This window comes from Anomaloglossus baeobatrachus, chromosome 9 (assembly GCF_048569485.1).
Source record: "Anomaloglossus baeobatrachus isolate aAnoBae1 chromosome 9, aAnoBae1.hap1, whole genome shotgun sequence".
In the NCBI taxonomy this organism is placed as follows: domain Eukaryota; kingdom Metazoa; phylum Chordata; class Amphibia; order Anura; family Aromobatidae; genus Anomaloglossus; species Anomaloglossus baeobatrachus.
In genome coordinates, this window is record NC_134361.1 from 127,716,460 (window position 1) to 127,735,338 (window position 18,879).

Here is an 18,879-nt window from a genome sequence, read left to right on the forward strand (position 1 = left end):
CCACTTTTTTCTCCACTTTTTCTCCTCTTATGCTCCACTTTTTCTCCACTTTTTCTCCACTTTTTCTCCTCTTAATCTCCACTTTTTCTCCACTTTTTCTCCACTTTTTCTCCACTTTTTCTCCACTTTTTCTCCTCTTATGCTCCACTTTTTCTCCACTTTTTCTCCACTTTTTCTCCACGTTTTCTCCACGTTTTCTCCACTTTTTTCTCCACTTTTTCTCCTCTTATGCTCCACTTTTTCTCCACTTTTTCTCCACTTTTTCTCCTCTTAATCTCCACTTTTTCTCCACTTTTTCTCCACTTTTTCTCCACTTTTTTCTCCACTTTTTCTCCACTTTTTCTCCTCTTATGCTCCACTGTTTCTCCACTTTTTCTCCACTTTTTCTCCACTTTTTCTCCTCTTATGCTCCACTTTTTCTCCACTTTTTCTCCACTTTTTCTCCTCTTATGCTCCACTTTTTCTCCACTTTTTCTCCACTTTTTTCTCCACTTTTTCTCCTCTTATGCTCCACTTTTTCTCCACTTTTTCTCCACTTTTTCTCCACTTTTTCTCCTCTTATGCTCCACTTTTTCTCCACTTTTTCTCCATTTTTTTCTCCACTTATTCTCCACTTTTTCTCCTCTTATTCTCCACTTTTTCTCCACTTTTTCTCCACTTTTTCTCCTCTTATTCTCCACTTTTTCTCCACTTTTTCTCCACTTTTTCTCCATTTTTTTCTCCACTTTCTCCACTTTTTCTCCACTTTTTTCTCCACTTTTTCTCCTCTTATGCTCCACTTTTTCTCCTCTTAATCTCCACTTTTTCTCCACTTTTTCTCCACTTTTTCTCCACTTTTTTCTCCACTTTTTCTCCTCTTATGCTCCACTTTTTCTCCACTTTTTCTCCACTTTTTCTCCACTTTTTCTCCTCTTATGCTCCACTTTTTCTCCACTTTTTCTCCTCTTAATCTCCACTTTTTCTCCTCTTATGCTCCACTTTTTCTCCACTTTTTCTCCACTTTTTCTCCTTTTATGCTCCACTTTTTCTCCACTTTTTCTCCACTTTTTCTCCTCTTATGCTCCACTTTTTCTCCACTTTTTCTCCACTTTTTTCTCCACTTTTTCTCCTCTTATGCTCCACTTTTTCTCCACTTTTTCTCCACTTTTTCTCCACTTATGCTCCACTTTTTCTCCACTTTTTCTCCTCTTAATCTCCACTTTTTCTCCACTTTTTCTCCACTTTTTCTCCACTTTTTCTCCACTTTTTCTCCACTTTTTTCTCCACTTTTTCTCCACTTTTTCTCCTCTTATGTTCCACTTATTCTCCACTTTTTCTCCACTTTTTCTCTACTTTTTCTATGGTCGGTCTACCCATTAGCTCTGCCATGCATAGTGTAGCTCTACACCTACTGCACATGTTACTTTATGATTGACATCTCTTTCGTACCAGAGCTGTCTAAGTCTACTCTGACCCCATATTTGTCATTACTATATTGTCCTTGTACTGTATTATGACATTTGTATCATGTGTTTCATTTCTTGCTGTGTTGCAATTTTTTTGCTGCATCCCAATTGTACCTCTACATTGTTCGAGTTTATGTTATTGTTCTCTCACTCTTATGTGATACTGATTATTGTCATTTTTCATGATTACATGCAGATAAGTCCAATCTGACGAAGGCTCAGGCCGAAACGTCATTTGTAACTTGTTTTGGACAAAAACATATATGCTTATGAAAAAAAAATTTTCTTAATACGGACCAATAAAGAGTGATTTTGCATTACTATCCGTTGTGACTTACTGACTTAGTCTGGGAGATATAGAGTGCCGAGGTTACTCACTAATTTTATCTATTATTACCTCTGAGCACCTATATACCAGTGAGCAGAGCTTCCTCTACAGTAGTTCTCCTGATTAGGCATGCCCTTACCTCATGAGCAGGGCATTGCAGCTTTGGTAGCAACCATTACGACATGGACTCTGCTGCTGTGGACCCGGGGAGAGTGAGTGCAGATTCATTGCACCCACACTCCTCACATGAAGGGTCCGCACTCCTAGAAAATGGGGGATACGTTCCCTGAGTGTCTCCCCCCCATATTCTAGACGGTCCAGAGTCGTCGTGGGACCCCTTTATTTTTTTTCTTACAATAAATTGGTGAAAGAGGAAATGTTTTGGGGACTGTTTTTTCAAATAAATTTCTTTTGTCGATTTTTTGTTTTTGTTAGTACTGACAGTTTATGATGTTGGGTATCTAATAGACGCCATGACATCACAAACTGCTGGGCTTGATCTCAGGTGACTTTACAGCTAGTATCAACCCGATTTATTACCCCGTTTGCCACTGCACCAGGGCACGGGATGAGCTGGGGTGAAGCGCCAGGATTGGCGCATCTAGTGGATGCGCCACGTCTGGGGTGCCTGCGGCCTGCTATTTTTAGGCTGTGAAGGCCCAATAACTATGGACCTTCCCACCCTGAGAATACCAGACCACAGCTGTCCGCTTTACCTTGGCTGGTGATCCAATTTGGGGGGTCCCCTACTTTTATTGTGTAATTATTAATATTTATAAAATAATTATAAAAAAGAGCCTGAGGGGACCTCCACATTGGATCCCCAACCACGGTAAAGCTGCCAGCTGTGGTTTTCAGGCTACAGCCGTCTGCTTTACCCTAGCTGGCTATCAAAAATGGGGGGACCCAACGTAATTTTTTTTTTTTAACTATTTTTTAAATAGAAAAAATTAATGGGCTTCCCTGTATTTTGATTGCCAACCAAGGTAACGGCAGGCAGATGGGGGTGGCAACCCATAGCTGTCTGCTTTATCTGCGCTGAGAATCAAAAATACCGCGGAGCGCTACGTCATTTTTTTAAAGATTTATTTTTACAGCACTGTGATGTCCAGCAATCAAAATACAGGGAAGCCCATTTTATTTTTAGTTATTTAAATAAATAATTAAAAAAAATATATGTTAGCTCCCACTGCATTTTTTGTATTGCTAGCTAAGGGTAATCCAAGCAGCTACTGGCTGCTAACCCCCACTGCTTGGTGTTACCTTCACTGGCAATGGAAAATCCAGGGAAGCATTTTTTTTTTTTTTTGCCAAAAAGCTACAAAAAAAGGACGTGAGCTTCGCCATATTTTTGTATGCTAGCCAGGTATAGCAGGCAGGTGCTGGAAGAGTTGGATACAGCGCCAGAAGATGGCGCTTCTATGAAAATGCCATTTTCTGAGGTGGCTGCAGACTGCAATTCGCAGCAGTGGGGCCCAGAAAGCTCAGGCCAACCGGTGGTGCGGATTCCAATCCCAGCTGCCTAGTTGTACCTGGCTGGACACAAAAATGGGGCAAAGCCTACGTCATTTGTTTTCTAATTATTTCATGAAATTCATGAAATAATAAAAAAAGGGCTTCCCTTTATTTTTGGTTCCCAGCCGGGTACAAATAGGCAACTGGGGGTTGGGGGCAGCCGTACCTGCCTGCTGTACCTGGCTAGCATACAAAAATATGGCGAAGCCACATAATTTTTTCAGGGGGCAAAAAACTTCTGCATACAGTCCTGGATGGAGTATGCTGAGCCTTATAGTTCTGCAGCTGTTGTCTGTCTGTATGGAGAAGAGCAGACAGCAGCTGCAGAACTACAAGGCTCAGCATACTCCATCCAGGACTGTATGCAGAAGTTTTTTGCCCACCAAAAAAATGACGTGGGCTTCGCCATATTTTTGTATGCTAGCCAGGTACAGCTGGCAGCCACGTGCTGCCTCCAACCCCCAGTTGCCTATTTGTACCCGGCTGGGAACCAAAAATATAGGGAAGCCCGTTTTTTTTAATTATTTCACTTATTTCATGAAATAATTAAAAAACAAATGACGTGGGCTTCGCCCTATTTTTGTGTCCAGCCGGGTACAACTAGGCAGCTGGGGATTGGAATCCGCAGCACAGGTTAGCCCGAGGTTTGTGGGCGCCTCTGCTGCGGATTTCAGTCCGCAGCCGTCCCAGAAAATGGCGCTCTCATAGAAGCGCCATCATCTGGCGCTGTATCCAACTCTTCCAACAGCCCTGGAGCCGGGTGGCTTGTTGGGTAATCATGAGTTAATACTGGCTTTGTTTTACCAGCCAGTATTAAGCCAGAGATTCTTAATGTCAGGCACGTTTGACCCGGCCATTAAGAATCTCCAATAAAGGGTTAAAAAAAGACACCACACAGAGAAAAAATACTTTAATAGAAATAAATACACAGACACATTAGAGACTCCATCTTTATTACCCCTGTCAGCCCTCCACGATCCTGCTCTTCTGTCTTTTTTCTTTCTAGTGTAGTAGTAGTGACGATTGTAGTGAGGGGCATCACTTGGGGCTGGGGAACCTCCATCCTAACTACAATGCTCACTACAATCGGGAAGCAGCGTGCAGCCTTCACTCCGTGAGTGATCACTGCTGGCTGCTAGCGGTAACGCTGACAGACGCGTTACCATAGCAACGGTGCTCCCGGAGCCGCGGTTAGCGGTGACGTCACCACTAACTGCGTTGCTATGGCAACGGTGATCTCCGTTAATGACCGGCTGTGTCAGCCGGTCTCTAACGGAACGGGGAGTCGACCGTGTGCTAGAGCATGTCGCGGTACACGGCGATACACATATGTGCACCGTGTACCGGAGAGATGCACTCGCAGGTCCTACATGACGTGTCATAGTCATGTGACCAGTCTGTAGCCAATGAGATAATAGCCACGTGACTGGTCACATGGCTATTTTGACGTCACGATAGGTCCTGCTTCTCTGCTGGCAGTGCAGGTCACCGGGAGGATTCAGCGATCATCGGATGGAATAGCGGCAGGAGACAGAGTGCAGAAGGGATCGCGAGGACCGGTAAGTGTTATGGCAATGTTTATTAACTGTTTGTGTACATTTATAATGCATTTTTATGTGTTTGTGATTGCCTCCCATTATAGCCTATACGTTCGAGTTCGGTTCGTCGAACGTTCGACGAACCGAACTCGAACGGGACCCCCGTTCGGCGAACCGGCCTCGAGCCGAACCGGGACCGGTTTGCTCATCTCTAGTCAGTACTAACAAAAACAAAAAATCGACAAAAGAAATTTATTTGAAAAAACAGTCCCCAAAACATTTCCTCTTTCACCAATTTATTGTAAGAAAAAAAATAAAGGGGTCCCACGACGACTCTGGACCGTCTAGAATATGGGGGGGGAGACACTCAGGGAACGTATCCCCCATTTTCTAGGAGTGCGGACCCTTCATGTGAGGAGTGTGGGTGCAATGAATCTGCACTCACTCTCCCCGGGTCCACAGCAGCAGAGTCCATATCGTAATGGTTGCTACCAAAGCTGCAATGCCCTGCTCATGAGGTAAGGGCATGCCTAATCAGGAGAACTACTGTAGAGGAAGCTCTGCTCACTGGTATATAGGTGCTCAGAGGTAATAATAGATAAAATTAGTGATTAACCTCGGCACTCTAAATCTCCCAGACTAAGTCAGTAAGTCACAACGGATAGTAATGCAAAATCACTCTTTATTGGTCCGTATTAAGAAAATTTTTTTTTTCATAAGCATATATGTTTTTGTCCAAAACAAGTTACAAATGACGTTTCGGCCTGAGCCTTCGTCAGATTGGACTTATCTGCATGTAATCATGAAAAATGACAATAATCAGTATCACATAAGAGTGAGAGAACAATAACATAAACTCGAACAACGTAGAGGTACAATTGGGATGCAGCAAAAAAATTGCAACACAGGAAGAAATGAAACACATGATACAAATGTCATAATACAGTACAAGGACAATATAGTAATGACAAATATGGGGTCAGAGTAGACTTAGACAGCTCTGGTACGAAAGAGATGTCAATCATAAAGTAACATGTGCAGTAGGTGTAGAGCTACAGTATGCATGGCAGAGCTAATGGGTAGACCGACCATAGAAAAAGAACGGAAAAAAAGTGGAGAAAAAGTGGAGAAAAAGTGGAGAAAAAGTGGAAAATAAGTGGAGAAAAAGTAGAGAAAAAGTAGAGAAAAAGTGGAGAATAAGTGGAGAATAAGTGGAGAAAAAGTGGAAAATAAGTGGAGAAAAAGTGGAGAAAAAGTGGAGAAAAAGTAGAGAAAAAGTGGAGAAAAAGTGGAGAAAAAGTGGAGAAAAAGTGGAGAAAAAAGTGGAGAAAAAAGTGGAGAAAAAATGGAGAGAAAGTGGAGAAAAAGTGGAGAAAAAGTGGAGAAAAAGTGGAGAAAAAAATGGAGAAAAAATGGAGAAAAAGTGGAGAAAAAGTGGAGAAAAAAGTGGAGAAAAAAGTGGAGAAAAAATGGAGAAAAAGTGGAGAAAAAGTGGAGAAAAAGATGGAGAAAAAGTGGAGCACCCTTTGGTACCTTTCATGTGGCACTAAGGGGTGCTTAGCTTTGTATTTAGCCAAAAAAATGAAAAAAAAAATGACGTAGGGTTCCCCCTAGTTTTGTAGCCAGCTAGGGTAAAGCAGACGGCTGCAGCCTGCAGACCACAGCTGGCAACCTCACCTTGGCTGGTAATCCAAAACTGAGGGCACCCCACGCTGTTATTTTAAATTAAATAAATAATTAAAAAAAAAAACACGTAGGGGTCCCCCAAAATTGGATCACCAGCCAAGGTAAAGCAGACAGCTGGGGCCTGATATTCTCAGACTAGGGAGGTCCATGGTTATTGGACTCTCTCCAGCCTAAAAATAGCAGGCCGCAGCCGCCGCAGAAGTGGCGCATCCATTAGATGCGCCAATCCTGGTGCTTCGCCCCAGCTCATCCCGCGCCCTGGTGCGGTGGCAAACGGGGTAATATATGGGGTTAATACCAGATGTGTAATGTCACCTGGCATCAGGCCCTGGGGTTGGTGAGGTCAGGCGTCTATCAGATACCCGACATCACCAACCCAGTCAGTAATAAAAAAAAATAGACGACAACCACATTTTTATTTGAAAAAACACTCCCCAAAACATTCCCTCTTTAACCAATTTATTAGAATGAAAAACAAATCCAGGTCTGCTGTAATCCAAGGGGTTGCCATGACGATCCACACTGTCCCAGTCAATGAAGAGCAGGATGTTCCCCATTGGCTGGGAGAGCAATGCAGTGACCTGAGCTAACATCAATGGGTCAGCCCAGGTCACTGCAGGGCATGACAAGTGCTGCTGTCAGCGAGGTACATTACCTGCGCTGATCTCCAGCACACTGACAGCCCCTGTCACTGAGGTCAATGACCGGCGCCTTCACATCAAGTATCGCGAGAGGTCCGTGACGTCACTGCTAGTCAGTCTCGGGTCGGAAGCGAGAGGTGATGTGACAAGCGGCGGCCATGGAGGACAATGACAGCGCTGAGGTCGGGATGGCGGGACTTCATCACCGCAGGTAAGCCGAGCGGGACCATGTGTGCAGTGTGTGTGTGTGTGTGTCTGTGTGTGTGTGTACATGTGTGTGTGTGTGTGTGTATGTATGTGTACATGCCGCGGGCAGGAGGGGGCGCAGCGAGCTGAGCGGGAAAGTGTGGGCTTCCTGCACGTAACTAAGATAAACATCGGGTTACTAACCAAAGCGTTTTGCTTGGATACCCGATGTTTATCTTGGTTACCAGCTTCTGGCAGGCTGCCAGCGATGGCTCCTGCACACTCTAGCTGTAAAAAGCCCTGCTTTTTGCTGTTAGAACCGTTCTCGAACGTATCTAGAACTATCGAGCTTTTGCAAAAAGCTCGAGTTCTAGTTCGATCTCGAACAGCCCCCAAAATCACTCGAGCTTAGAACTGGAGAACCTCGAACCACGAACCGCGCTCAACTCTATTCATTACATCCTACCTGAGTCTGTTTATCCAGGCAGGTGTTACATTATCTCTGGCCCACTAAACAAAAAAATAAAAAATGGATTCTCTCCATGCTGTGCTGAATCAGGTGCACACCCTTTCTGGCCTGGTACATGGACTTACACAGCAAGTGCAGGATCTCAAGTCTGCTCAGGTTCAAGCCCCTACAGCACCGACCTCCGCATGTCCAGAGTCCCGTCGACTGCAAGGGAACAGATCACGTTGTGGAGCCGATCGTGGAGGGCTTGGATTTCTGAGGCAATCGTTTCCAAGGCAGCAACCGCACCTGAGCGGGCCCCAGGATACCGGCTCAGGTGCCCAGGTACTTCCTGCAGACCCTATGAGGTTAATAATACCTGTCTCATTATTTTACCAGGGTAAACCTGTGCGGCTGCAGGCCTTTGTTGATTGTGGATCTGCTGCTAATTTTATAGACACTATTGTAGGAAAAGAGCTGGTTTTGACTTTGCTAAGGTTAAATGCGCCTATTAGAATCTCTGCTATTGACAGTACACCTCTCACGCAGGGTGTGGTTACTTTTGTAGCTCCAGAGATCTCCATGCTTGTTGGGGCTCTTCATGTAGAATCCGTGTCATTTTTTGTTCTTGAGAATCTGATGTCAGCGGTGGTTTTGGGCATGCCATGGCTACGTAAGCATAACCCCGTCATAGACTGGCATCAGGGTGAGATTGTGCGATGGAGCCCTGAGTGTCAGGAGACGTGTATGTCGTTATCTGTTAACCTGACCAGAGCTGAACCTATCTTCACACCTCATGCATTCAGGGATTTTGCTGACGTATTTTCTGTATCTGAAAAATTACCTCCGCACAAAGATTATGACTGCCCCATAGATTTGGTCCCCAATTCCCGACTCCCCAAGGGTAAAATATATAATCTTTCTGGTCCGGAGCGTCAGGCCATGAATGATTATATAGCAGACAGTCTGCAGAGAGGATTCATCAGACCATCCAGGTCACCAGTCGGCGCTGGATTCTTTTTCGTTGACAAGAAAGATGGTGGCCTCAGACCTTGTATTGACTACCGTGAACTGAATGCTATTACTGTAAAGAATCAGTACCCTCTCCCACTCATCCCCGATCTGTTTAACCAGCTCATAGGAGTCCGGTGGTTCACCAAGCTGGATCTCAGGGGAGCATACAGTTAGGTCCAGAAATATTTGGACAGTGACACAATTTTCGCGAGTTGGGCTCTGCATGCCACCACATTGGATTTGAAATGAAACCTCTACAACAGAATTCAAGTGCAGATTGTAACGTGTAATTTGAAGGTTTGAACAAAAATATCTGATAGAAATTGTAGGAATTGTACACATTTCTTTACAAACACTCCACATTTTGGGAGGTCAAAAGTAATTGGACAAATAAACCAAACCCAAACAAAATATTTTTATTTTCAATATTTTGTTGCGAATCCTTTGGAGGCAATCACTGCCTTGAGTCTGGAACCCATGGATATCACCAAACGCTGGGTTTCCTCCTTCTTAATGCTTTGCCAGGCCTTTACAGCCGCAGCCTTCAGGTCTTGCTTGTTTGTGGGTCTTTCCGTCTTAAGTCTGGATTTGAGCAAGTGAAATGCATGCTCAATTGGGTTAAGATCTGGTGATTGACTTGGCCATTGCAGAATGTTAACACTTTTTTGCACTCATGAACTTCTGGGTAGCTTTGGCTGTATGCTTGGGGTCATTGTCCATCTGTACTATGAAGCGCCGTCCGATCAACTTTGCGGCATTTGGCTGAATCTGGGCTGAAAGTATATCCCGGTACACTTCAGAATTCATCCGGCTACTCTTGTCTGCTGTTATGTCATCAATAAACACAAGTGACCCAGTGCCATTGAAAGCCATGCATGCCCATGCCATCACGTTGCCTCCACCATGTTTTACAGAGGATGTGGTGTGCCTTGGATCATGTGCCGTTCCCTTTCTTCTCCAAACTTTTTTCTTCCCATCATTCTGGTACAGGTTGAGCTTTGTCTCATCTGTCCATAGAATACTTTTCCAGAACTGAGCTGGCTTCATGAGGTGTTTTTCAGCAAATTTAACTCTGGCCTGTCTATTTTTGGAATTGATGAATGGTTTGCATCTAGATGTGAACCCTTTGTATTTACTTTCATGGAGTCTTCTCTTTACTGTTGACTTAGAGACAGATACACCTACTTCACTGAGAGTGTTCTGGACTTCAATTGATGTTGTGAATGGGTTCTTCTTCACCAAAGAAAGTATGCGGCGATCATCCACCACTGTTGTCATCCGTGGACGCCCAGGCCTTTTTGAGTTCCCAAGCTCACCAGTCAATTCCTTTTTTCTCAGAATGTACCCGACTGTTGATTTTGCTACTCCAAGCATGTCTGCTATCTCTCTGATGGATTTTTTCTTTTTTTTCAGCCTCAGGATGTTCTGCTTCACCTCAATTGAGAGTTCCTTAGACCACATGTTGTCTGGTCACAGCAACAGCTTCCAAATGCAAAACCACACACCTGTAATCAACCCCAGACCTTTTAACTACTTCATTGATTACAGGTTAATGAGGGAGACACCTTCAGAGTTAATTGCAGCCCTTAGAGTCCCTTGTCCAATTACTTTTGGCCCCTTGAAAAAGAGGAGGCTATGCATTACAGAGCTATGATTCCTAAACCCTTTCTCCGATTTGGATGTGAAAACTCTCATATTGCAGCTGGGAGTGTGCACTTGCAGCCCATATTATATATATAATTGTATTTCTGAACATGTTTTTGTAATCAGCTAAAATAACAAAACTTGTGTCACTGTCCAAATATTTCTGGCCCTGACTGTATAACCTAATCCGCATCAGAGAAGGGGATGAGTGGAAAACGGCATTTAATACTCCAGAGGGACACTATGAGTATCTGGTAATGCCTTTTGGATTGAGTAATGCGCCGGCGGTGTTTCAGAACTTTGTAAATTACATTTTCAGAGATATTTGTGGTCAATATGTGGTGGTCTATCTGGATGACATCCTGATTTATTCTCCTGATGCTACGTTAAATGTCCGACATGTCCGCACTGTACACCAGAGACTCAGAGAGAACTCCCTATTTGCTAAATATGAGAAATGTGTTTTTTTTGAGGCAGAGGTTAATTTCCTGGGTTATATATTGTCCGCAGAAGGCTTCCGCATGGATCCCTCTAAGCTTCAACCAATTAAGGAGTGGGTACAACCCAAGTTTCTGAAAGCCTTGCAGTGTTTCCTTGGGTTTGCTAATTATTACCACAAATTTATTAGAGATTTTTCAAAAATTGCCAAACCCCTCACTGATTTGACTAAAAAGGGGGCTGATGTGGTTAACTGGAAGCCAGAGGCGATCCATGCCTTCTCAAAATTAAAAGAATGTTCCTCCTCAGACCCGATTCTGGTTCAGCCTGACTTTATGCGTCCGTTTATTGTGGAAGTGGATGCATCCGAGGTTGGAGTGGGAGTGGTGCTATCACAGGGTACTCAGTCTCTCACTCAGCTTCGTCCTTGTGCCTTCTTTTCCCGCAAGTTTTCTCCCACAGAGAGAAATTATGACATTGGTAATCGTGAGCTGTTGGCAATTAAATGGGCCTTCGAGGAATGGCGCCACTTCCTCGAAGGCGCCAAACATAAGGTCACAGTCATCACAGACCATAAGAACCTCACTTATCTGGAATCTGCTAAGAGACTCAATCCTAGGCAATCTAGGTGGGCATTGTTCTTCTCCAGATTTGATTTTGTAGTAACATTCCGGCTCCGTACCAGGAACAGCAAAGCTGATGCACCTTCCCGTAGCTTCTGTCCCTCTCAGTCTGAAAACTCTGAACCAGAGCATATTTTAGCTAAAGGCATTATTATGTCATCTGTTTCCTTAGATTTGATAGAAGAGGTCCATAATACCCAAGACCAAGCTCCTGAAACCACTCCTGTCAATAAACTGTTTGTCGCCCCCTCACTTCGCCTACGGGTACTTCAGGAATCCCACAAGTCTGTGCTGGCAGGTCACCCTGGTATCGGCAATACCCTCTGATTAGTAACCAGGCATTTTTGGTGCCGTAGCGAAAGATTGTAAGGAATATGTACTGGCTTGTGAAACTTGTGCTCGAGCCAAGGCACCTCGTACCCGCCCTGTCGGATTTCTCCAGTCCCTACCTACCCCAGTAAGCCCTTGTACACATCTCTCCATGGACTTCATCACTGACCTTCCACCCTCAGAAGGGAAGACCTGTATCTGGGTAGTAGTGGATAGATTCAGCAAACAGTGTCATTTTGTTCCTCTGTCTGGATTACCCAATTCTGAAACTCTTAGCAAGTTGTTTATTAGGCATATTGTGCGGTTACACGGGGTTCCGGAAAATATTGTTTCTGACCAAGGCACACAGTTCGATTTGAAATTCTGGAGGGCATTTTGTAAGAAGATCAATATAGAGCTATCGTTTTCTTCTGCCTACCACCCAGAGACCAATGGTCAGACCGAACGTTCTAATCAAACCCTTGAACAATATCTCCGGTGTTGTGTCTGACCGTCAGTCTGACTGGGTGGAAAATATGCCACTAGCTGAGTTCGCAATCAATAATCAGTATCAGGAATCCATCAAGACTACCCCCTTTTTCTGCAATTTAGGGTTGCATCCCCGTTTTGGTTCTTTTTCTTCCGCTGTGGTGGATACTCCTGAGGCTGAATCAACTGTGGACAAATTGAAGGCTATCTGGTCTGAGGTGTAAGAGAACCTGAAGAAGGCAAAGGTTGGTCAAGCCTCCTCTGCTAATAAGAGACGTTCCAAGGGCCCTAGCCTTGGAGTTGGGGACAAGGTATGGTTATCCACACGGAATATTAAACTCAAGGTCCCTTCTGCTAAGCTGGGTCCGAGATTTATTGGAACTTACGAGATAATCGAGGTCATTAATCCCACAGCTTTCCGTCTGCAACTCCCCCATCCTTTAAGATATCGAATGTGTTCCATAAGTCCCTCCTCAAGTTATATCGTGTCCCCATTCACTCAGTCAGTGACCACCCTCCTCCTGTTTCGGTTGAAGGTACCTTGGAGTATGAGGTACAGAGAATACTTGATTCCCGTATTGTCAGAGGGGCGGTACAGTATTTGGTGCACTGGAAGGGTTACGGCCCTGAGGAGAGGTCATGGGTCCCTGCAAGCGATATTCATGCTAAGGGTCTGGTCCGGCGGTTTCACCTCCAATTTCCTGGGAAGCCGGGTTTTGAAGGTCCGGAAGCCCCTCATGGAGTCTGCTCCAGCGACTTCTGCTCCAATCGCCAGGCGACGCCGTGTTCCTGCCGTGGTTGGTGCTGGTGATGGGAGAGGAGTCAATGCCAGCAGCACTGGTGGGCGCAGGCTCTGATCATCCACTGGGCTGGGTTATTTTGGGATCTGCAGTACCGCTGGCTGACTGTAGGTGGCGGGTGTCTCCCAGCTGAAGTACCATCATTCAGCTACAGCTAATGGGAAGACACCACACCCTTCTTATTCCCCCTCCTGTCTGCTGGCCTCTGCCAGAGATAGTTCTGATTCTGGCTCATGTGCTGTTTGTTTTGTGATTATTGTGCGCTAACTTGTTTGTTGTTGACTACCCTTCTGCCTGCTGTTTTGTACCTCGCTGCCCGACCCGGATCTGACCAATGCTATGTTTTCTGTTTACGCCTTTGCCTGCCGATTCTGTCCCTGTTCTGCTGTTCCTGGTTTGACCCTGCCTGACGACTACTCTCATCGGACTGCAGCCTTCCACGGGTAGAGATCTCCAGGGCCTTGTGTAATTCCAAATCCCTGTATAGGGGTTAAAGGGTTTCAGGGTTCTGGGGTCCTGCTTGGTGAGGGGCTTCCCTCTAGTCTGTTCATTGCATCCTAAGCTTCAAGTCCTTTCTGTCAGGGTAGCGCGAATTTTAACTTTGTTTACGTTTTCACTTATTTTTTTTAATTGTAAATATTTGCTTCCTTTCTAGTTTCCCATGATTGTTATGGCCTTTGTTATATTAACTGAATGATGACCCCCGGGGATGACAAATATTGAAGAACGTTACCCGGTTCACAGCCCTAAAAAGGGATATTGAAAAAACCAACAATTGAAGTACATGATGTCGCTGAATATATGAATGGTTATTCTGAGATTAAGTATATAATATATATAGATCAGCTATTTCATATATTGTATGTAAATGTATTTTTACTTGTGAGACTACAGCGTATATTGGTATATGTATTTGTATATAGCGGGCGTTCATGTGAGTTGTTGGGCTGTGATGGATATAAAAAGTGGATGTGGATTACCTCCCACTAAAGGGGCTCATTCACACAATTAGCGATGGAGCGTTTTATGCTGCCCATAGTGATTTGGCCCGGCGTGCGCGCGCCAAGAAAGGGACGCGCCCGCCTGCTTGCGCTGCGCATCACGACGAGCAAGTTGCCGACAGAGAGGGTTGGCATGGCGACCGGATAACACACCGGTCTCCCTGCTGGCTCCGTGTCATGTGATCGCTGACCGCACATGTGCGGTCAGGTGACAGATGACGCGCTCGACAGGCGACGGGCTCGTGTGGTGTGCATCATGGGGCGGGGCGCGCCCACAACATCTACCGGGGAGCGCGCAGCTGTGCTCAAATCATGGGATCTATAAAAGGTGTGTTCACAATACTTCACACAAGCCTCCTGACGAAACCAGAGCGGTGAAACGTGCGTAGAGGTATAGGTGACGGCCTCCAGCCACGTGGTGACCATTAAATGACTACTGACATGACTTCAGGTATGGACTAGAGAGAGGCATAGACTGTATATGGAGGTTTAACAAGGTTATATACCAGAGTGTGGACTGTTTGAAACCCAATGATGGCATGTATATTATTTTAGATCAAGTATGCTATCTTATTACCATTGATCCTTTCTGAGATATATGAATATCACCGGTGGTCCACATGTGGATGCATACATGCATACATGTTAATGTATTAGGACCTATGCATTGCCTGGCACTGCTAATTGAATTACATTTGGGTAATTTATTCTGACTTTGCAGGTCTGTACAGTAAATGGTATCCATTTGTGGTCCCAGTGTGATTTATAGTCATCATATTTATAAATTCATCATGTGTCTCTCTGGATAAAAGGGTCTCATTGAATTTTACGTGAAGATATATACTGGTATGATAACAGAATTAGATATGTACCAACTCCTGCATTAATGTCTATAAATACTGGAGTCCGAAAAATGATACATGAGTGTTGGTCACCATCTGCTTGGATATCGTCACCTTATTAATGTATGTGCGGCTATACTATCTTCCCCCGTTTTTCACGAAACTGTTGTCCTATGTCTATTTTTGAATTATATGATGATATGTATTATGGAGTAAAAATAAAAATCATTTTCACTTTTGATTAACAAATTATGGATTCCTGTACAATTATTGTAGGTTAAATTAGGTTCTATATGGAATAGTCTTTTTGATTTAAGGGGCTTATTATTGGTGGATTAACATTGTTTCTGTTATTTCAGATGCCTCAGCCAGTGGCTATATGGATTACAAAAAACGTGACAAAACTTGGATCTCTCAAATAGGCACACTGTTTGGTGATAGGGGTGCCGCAGAAAGTGATATACCTGATGTGAGGGACTTGAAGCTAAAAATTAGGGATTCTCTCAAACGTCGTACTCGTTTGTGGTGGAATAAAGTCTCCTTAGAAACATATTGTTACGGGGGGCTGTCTGATAATAACCTAAAGGAGTATCAGACAGTCAGGGTCCACCGTGCAAAGACTTTGCTGCAGACTATGGCAGAGTGCAATACCTCTGTTAACTCACAGAAGGATATAATAAGTAAGTAAAGCAATTCCTCCCTTACTTGGAGGGTGTGTGGAATGATCTCTGTTAATAATCACAGAGACAAAGGCAATGTGTGCGAAATGGCACCTACCTAGGTCCGCTCTTCAAGTGGTGCAAAAGAGACGAACAGCAGCGTAAGCCGCACAAAGCTCCTACCTGCGTTCGCTCCACTAGTGTGCGAGGACACGAACCACTAGATATGGCACCTGCCTAGGTCCGCTCTTCTAGTGGTGCAAAAGAGACGAACAGCAGCGTAAGCCAGACAAAGCTCCTACCTCTGTTCGCTCCCCTAGTGTGCGAGGATACGAACAACTGCCAGACGCAGTATAAGGAATGTTACCCTAGCGGCAACGTCCACCTACGAGTCGAATCACAAGGCCCAGCCAGACCATGTGCCTCAGGCACCTGCCTATGTTCGCTCCCCTAAGAGGTAAGGATACGGACAGCAGCCGAAGCTGTAAGGTATAAGAACGCTACCCTGCCGGTAGCGCTCACCTAGCATAGACAGAGGAATGCCTAGAGGAACACGCACAGAGCGTCTACTCTTATGCATGAACCAAGAGGACTGAGCGCCATGCGGCGTGTGTCAGGGTCTTATATAGACTCTGTGCCTCATCCAAGATGGAGGACACCAGAGCCAATCCGCTGCCAGAACGACAGGAGTGACGTCATGCTGGCCTATCACCGAGCAAGGCGTCACAAGCACATGACCAGCGACCAATCGGCATAGAAAGTGTCAGAGACATGTGACCTCGTGTCAGCGATGATGTCACCCGCACATGTGCAATGGCTCCAAGATAGGACTTAGTCTCCAGCGCTCGCACATGTGCAGTAGCAAGAAATCTGGACTTAGTCTCCAGTGCTCGCACATGTGCAGTAGCAAGAAATCTGGACTTAGTCTCTAGCGCTCGCACATGTGCAGTAGCAAGAAATCTGGACATAGTCTCCAGTGCTCGCAGCAACCGTAACAGTACCTCACCCTCAAGGGCCCCCCTCCCGGCGACGCAGGTAATCGGCAACTAAGTCGGGAGCATGGACAGCCTCCTCAGGCTCCCAAGAGCGATGTTCCGGGCCATAGCCCTCCCAATTTATCAAGAAGAACCTGCACCCTCTAACCATCTTAGAACCAACTATGGCTCGTACCTCATAGCTAGAGCGAGAGGAATCAGAGGCAGGAGAGTGCACTTCACGAGCGTGAGGTAAAATAGCCGGCTTTAGCAGTGAGACATGGAATTTGTCATGAATCCTAAGATGGACAGGTAAGTTCAATTGGTAGACTACAGGATTTACCTGTCGAAGAACCTCATAAGGACCCAGGAAGCGAGGAGCAAATTTGACAGAGCTCACTCTAAGTCTCACGTGTTTTGCAGAGAGCCACACAAAGTCCCCTGGAGAAAAGACAGGAGCCGGGCGACGAAACCGATCGGACACCGTCTTCATACGGTCCTTAGCTGCTTGGATCGACTCTTGAGTCCGATCCCAAACCTCTCTGGCATTAGTTGCCCAGTCGGCCACAAGAGGAGGAGGTGCAGCAGCGGGAAACGGTACCGGTACCCTAGGGTGTTGCCCATTATTGAGTACGAACGGTGTCTGCCCAGTGGCCTCAGCCAGCGAATTGTTAAGGGAAAATTCTGCCCAGGGTAGGAGGGAGGACCAGTTATCGTGGTTCTCAGCAACAAAGTGTCGAAGGTATATAATCATAGATTGATTGGTACGTTCAACCAAACCATTGGTCTCCGGATGCAATGCCGAAGAGAGATTCAACTCAATTTGCAGAAGGCTACAAAGATCTCGCCAGAAACGGGAAGTAAATTGCGGGCCTCTATCACAAATGATACGATCTGGCATCCCGTGAAGCCTAAAGACATGCTTGAGGAATAGTTTGGCTAGTACCCTGGAAGATGGGATTCTCGATAACGGTACGAGATGAACCATCCGGGAGAAATGGTCCGTAATGACCCACACAAATCTATGTCCCTGTGAACATGGAAGATCACCCACAAAGTCCATGCCTACCACCTCCTATGGTCTATCTGGCACTGGTAAAGGATGCAAGAGCCCAGCCGGTCTCTGCCGTAATGGACGGTTGCGAGCACACGAGTAGCAGGAACCGACATATCTCTTGACGTGGCTGGCTAAGTGTGGCCACCAATACCACCTCTCCAGTAACTCTCGTGTCCGCCTTATACCAAAATGCCCACCCACCTTTGAGGTGTGGGCCCATGACAGTATATCATTCTGTCGATCAGGCGGAACAAAGGTCTTGCCCGGTGGGATTTGGTCTAACGTCACAGGGGAGAGCGTATGAAAAACCCTGGAGGGAAGGATAAGACGAGGTTCGTCAATCTCTTCGTGGGTAGAAAGCATAGAGCGAGACAGGGCGTCTGCCTTGTTATTCTTACTCCCAGACAGATAGTTGATGGAGAAGTGAAAGCGGGAGAAAAACAAGGACCAGCGGGCTTGGCGAGGATTCAGACGCTGAGCGGTTTGTAAGTACGTCAGATTCTTATGGTCTGTATAGACCTGGAAAGGATGTTTCGCTCCTTCCAACAAGTGATGCCACTCCTCCAAGGCTAATCTCAAGGCGAGCAGTTCCCTATCCCCAATGGTATAGTTTCTCTCTGCTGGTGAAAAGGTTTTAGCAAAGAAGAAACACGGCCTTTTTCTACCTGCACCGTTCTTTTGATACAAGACTACACCAGCACCCACTGAAGAGGCATCAACCTCCTCCTCTAAGAGGAAGGGCTTACTCTCATCGGGTCTTTGAAGAACGGGAGCAGTTGAAAAGTGTCTTTTTACTGCCTCAAAAGCCTGAGATGTCTCAGTAGACCAGGCTTTGGGATTAGCACCTTTCTTAGTCAAGGCCACCAAAGTAGAAAAATGGGGTATGAACTGCCTGTAATAATTTATGAATCCTAAGAAGCGTTGCATCGCCTTCAAGGAATGAGGTTCGGACCATTGCAGGAAAGCAGAGAGCTTCGCAGGATCCATAGCCAGGCCCTCTTGTGAGATAATGTAACCCAAAAAAGGCAATGAGGACTGCTCGAATACACATTTCTCGAGTTTAGCAAACAATGAGTGCTCCCTTAAACGGGAAAGGACACGAACGACATCCTGACGATGAGTCTCCAGATCAGGAGAAAAAATCAGGATGTCGTCCAGATACACCACTACTGAGGATAACAGTAAATCCCTGAACACATCGTTTATGAAGTCCTGAAATACTGCGGGTGCATTACATAACCC